Below are 5,492 nucleotides of genomic sequence, written 5' to 3'. Positions count from 1 at the left end.
CAAAGTTTGCACAAAATATTGGGTTAGTATTTGAACCACCCTCTATATATATATATATATATATATATATATATATATATATATATATATATATATATATATTCTAGTTAATTGTTAATTAACATTATTTTCTTACAATGACAATTACAGAGAAATTTATTTGGTGCATTAGTTGGGTCATAAATGAATCATTAGATACATCTCTAATTTTTCTTGTGCATTAAATTTTATTACTTGAAATTATTGACTGATTTTGATTCAATTTTTACAGTAAAATATTATTTTAAATAACTGATAAGAGTCAACTATTTTTATTAAACTATGTATTAAATCAAATTGAGCCCTGGTTTCAACTTTAAACCCCAGTCTAGACTCCAGACCTACAAAAACCTAGATTGCTCACTAAAAACGGGCTTAGCAGGCCTGAAAAAGCCCAAGCCCTGTATTTCTATATACCAAACAGACAATAGTCTTATCTGGTTCAGTCCTATTATTATGTCATATTCGGTCAAGCTTAATACATTAAGACATGTTAAAGTAATGAAAGAAAATGGAATTCACATGAAAGGGTTAAAAAGGAGGGGGGGGGGGTAGGTAAGGTATGTATAGATGACATAAAAGACTTGAAAATGATGAAAAGCATGAAAGACATAATGAGAAGCAAGGGAAGGCTTCGATATTTGCTATTTATGGAAACCAAAGTGAAAGACTTGAAATTTTAAATATTTCCATAAATGGTAATTTCTTCAAACACTCCTTTTATTTTATGTTTCTCTGAGGTTTTTTGGAGTTGGTGAATGTTAACATGTGAAAAAAGTGGGCTTTAATTACGATGGCGACTTCACTTGGGTCGGTGGGGGCCTCCTCCAACTCACCCTTTGCTTTTAATCCATATATATTTATATATATAAAAAGTGGTGTGTAATTAGTTTGAGCTTGACTCCAAAGGTCAAAAGTACCAAAAAGTCTCAGGTTCATCCAAGGAGAAATAAAAATTCCCTTGTAGCCACGAAGGTTCAAATGCGGTTACTCCAGGCAATCTGCAAAGCAGGTGATCGCCGTGGGATTAGTCGGCTCGCATAGCGGGTTGGATATCCAGGATAATAATAAAAAATCATATGAATTATCTGATTATTTGGACATAAAGTTTACCAACGATTTTAATCAGTTACATACGAAACCCGTGTTTAAGGATATTAAAGGGTATTTTTTTTTACTCATTCAACGGCTGAGGCTAATAAGACGAACCCAAGATTATCTTGTATTTGAGCAAAGTCCCTTACCCCTTTGCCAAATGGGTTAATTACACGCCACAGGCAATATAAATTATCTAATAATTATTTTAGGGGTTGGTTCGAATAATAAAGTCAAATGCTGGTAGTTGTGGACTCGTGATTTTTGCAGACTGGGTGTACCTTTAATTTCTGCAAAGTTGTTTGTTGTGCCTTTAGCCGAATTCCATCGTTTCGAGGGATTTTTTTCCCATTTTTTTGGTTGATTTCGAGAGATTTTTTTTCGGTTTTTTGGTTAATGTTCCTTGTCTTTTCTAATATCCCAGAATCTCGTTCATAGTTTAGTGGGTGCACTTTTCATTCTAAAAAACAATTATTTACGAAAATAAATTGAGTGAGTGCATGGGACCCTCCTTTTTTGGCTTAATAGGTCCTCCCCTAAATGTCGGTAATAGATAAAAAGGAAAGGTTCATGTAATTATTGCAAAATTTTGAAAAAAAAAATCTATTTGAAAATACATACATGAAAGGATATTACAAATATTTATATTGATTCACATATGTATCTTCAAATTGAGTTTTTTTTTTTAATTATTCACATATGAATCCCCTAAACTTTCTATTCTTATTTTTTTACAACATTTAAATTATTTATTTCAACTTCCCGCTACTATTTTATACAACGTATTTTTAAATCTTAATTTTGGATCTACGTATCTGTTTTACATCTAAAAATGTACGAAACTACAACATACTTTGGTTTGATTCCTATTTTATACAACGCATTTTTGTCTAAATGTTACGATAACACATATGTTGTACCAAAATGAAGGATTAAAAAGTATGTTACACGAAAAACGAACCGAAACAAAGTACGTTTAATCCGAAAGTTATTTTATCAGTTTGTTGCTTTGAGCATTATAAATCAAAAGTAAAACAATCGCCTGTCAAAGTGTAACGAGTACGCTTCCATGCTCTCTGTTAACAATTCCAGATACACGTATGGGTACGTAACAAGATTGCGGCGTTTGCAGTTTCTTTTTAAAGGTACGTTTTATAATTACTGCACTGAGATGTTTAATAACGAATATTGGATACGTATTAGAAAGTCGTTTTTATTTTTCATAGTACAAATATTTTATCAAAATCATCAACCCTCTGTATCCTTTCTTTTTCAGATGGGTCAATATATTCCTCTTTTAAATAGGAGTTCTTATTGAAACATCTTAATCTATTAAGACCCTTTTTATTTGGAAAGTTTTAAAGGACTTGAATCGTCTCCATCCATCTTTTGTCGTATGTTTTTTTTCCCTACGTCTTAACACAAACATCACTTTAATATATAACCTACACAAAACATGAAAGTTTGTATTAATATGACGGGATAATTTCATCTTTTTCATATATCGATATCACATTAATTATTTCATTCACTTTCCCATTTTGAAACGAAATTGTAATGAAAGTTAAACAAAAATCATTGTTCCACCTATGAATTTTAAACGAAAATCAAATTTTCACCTATGAATTTGCTGGCAACACCTAGGGGTACTCAAAAACCCGACCAACCCAACCCAAAGCGACTTGATGTTCAATTGAGTTACAAAATCATCAAACTATAGGTACTCGGTTGGAATTGGGTTACAGTGATTTGAAACCAACCCAACCGATGAATGCAATATGTACGTTAGACAATTACACCATCATGTATCTTCTTTATATACATATATTTTCAATCTTTTCTCCAACTGTATATAATTCATTCGTATATATGTTCAGTAAAAGTGTGTTTGTGTGTGTATATATATACATGTGTGTGTGCAAATTGAGAAAAGTAGTTGAATATGATATACTTAGGATTTAAGGAGTATGAATAATTTGTATTAAATGGTCAATGATGAAAAATGAATTATGAGTAGAAAAAAACAACATATTTAAGGTTAGGAGAATATTTTGATGCACTTAAGTATCAATCCGACCAACCCGTATGTAACAACCCTAGAATCACATTTGCATATAACCAAGTATTTCATATATCAAGAAATACAAATATACATATTCGGTCCCAAATATAGAAAAACTACATTATAAAAGTAGCTACCAAATTTTTCCACAACATCCATGTACATAACTTGTATATATAACAAGTATTTCAAAAAGATCATAGATAAGCATGATGTCCTCCACATCCCATGTAAGCATATAAGACATCTCACAATTTTCCTTTTCCCTTATCTTTTGATTTTGCCCGACCTGTAATGCACATTTTTGACAGAAAATAAGGGTTAGACCTTGAGGTCTACTGAGAAATTCCCTTTATGCAATTACAAGGCGAAATCACCAAATCAAATTTATAAATCCACATTGGTAGTTCCAATTGTTAGGACCAAAATTGTCCTAAATATCATGAAAGTTTTAATAAAGCAATTTGGGCCAAGTATGAAAGTCTGAAAAAGAAGACTTCAGATTTCGGGTGAGCTAAGTCTGAAAATGAAGACTCTAGACCTCAGGTGAGATAAGTCTGAAACTGAAGACTTCAGACTTTGGGTGAGCTAAGTCTGAAAATGAAGACTCTAGACCTCAGGTGAGATAAGTCTGAAACTGAAGACTTCAGACTTTGGGTGAGCTAAGTCTGAAAATGAAGACTTCAGACCTCGGGTGAGCTAAGTTTGAAAATGAAAACTTCAGAATTCTACTTCAGAGTTACAAGTCTGAAGTCATTTTCAGAGTTATACTTCAGAGTAAAAATTTCATCATACAAAGCAAGACCAACCAGAGCTCCTTTGATCCTTGAAGACCAGAGCCCCTCTGGTCTTACCAACCAGAGCAATGCCATCCAAACGTAACGCTAATAAGGCCAATTAAGGCAAGGGCCAACCAGAAGCCCTCTAGTCTTACCAACTAAAGCCCCTCTGGCCAACCAGAGCCTCTGGTTCGTCTATCCAGAGCCTCTAGGTCAAGAAATGTTAAATACTTAAAAATTTTGAGTTCCAATTACAACCAGAGACCCTCTAGTTAAATACAAAGATCAATCAAGGCCCCTTTGGTTCCTTCAAAACAAGTTTCCACTTCATCAAAACAATAACTAGAAGTAAAGCCATCCAGAAACCAAGTCAACCAGAGACCCTCTAGTTCCTTTAAAACAATTCATTTCATCACATCAATAGGATGCAACAACTCAAGTCCTCACATTACACAGATGTGATAACTCATGATCATCGCATCATAAGGATACGATAACAAAACCCTATGATCAAATTCTGACATGGTGACGTTTCGTCTACAGACAATCCAATTCTGACAAACCATACAAACCAATCTTAGCTCTTCATCTAGTCTAATAAATATTTGATCGTGGTTTGTTTCCTAATTTAAAGTCATCATCATAATCACTACAAAACAACATGCTTTTTCCGACGGATAAATCCGCCGGAAAACACTAGTCGGCTTTTCTGGCGTATTTCCAATTTTCAACGGATACGCCACCACAAATCCGCCCAAATATTTTTTAGAATTTCCTCATTTTCTTGAATTAATCAAGGGTATTAATAATTATGATTAAGGTTTCCGAGGGATATACCCACCGATATTTTTTTTCCTTTAATATTTTTATTTAAAACTGATAGTTTTTAATTTTTAAAAATTATTAAATTGCTGATGGATAATCCATCGGCAACATCTGCAGGTAATTTATTTATTATCGACGAATAATCCGCTAGAGATTTGACACTTCCAAGAAAAAAAATCATGTTTTTGTTGATTTCATAATATTAAAATCCTATAAATTAAAAAAAAATGCTAAGATGAAAACTGTTAAAATGCATCAATTAATTCCCAATATGATTGTTTGGGCCAAATAAATTCAATACAAATTGTTCAACGAAATTAATGTGCGGTTGTTCGTTGGCAAGAGTTCATAAATACAACCAAACTATCAAACATACTACGACGGAGTAGACAAAACCTGTTGAGATTGGGTAAACATTTTCATCATATCCATCATCTATGCATGCGCCTTCTTCCAAATCTCTTATTCACGGAATCATTTAATTCACATCGTATATTATCTACATATATGATTGAGATATATATATATATATATATATATATATATATATAAGGGTTTAATCAAATGATAACTAATTAGTTTGAGTTCCAATATGAGCCAATCATTTTATGATATTAATTGTATTACCTTAATTATAGGTAAATAATGTTTTAGTAAAATAATTAATCATAATTTAAATATTTTTCTTATTT

This window comes from Cynara cardunculus (genome assembly GCF_001531365.2).
Source record: "Cynara cardunculus var. scolymus isolate 2C chromosome LG 5, CcrdV1, whole genome shotgun sequence".
Taxonomy (NCBI): Eukaryota; Viridiplantae; Streptophyta; class Magnoliopsida; order Asterales; family Asteraceae; genus Cynara; species Cynara cardunculus.
Note: the sequence above shows the minus strand (reverse complement) of the source record.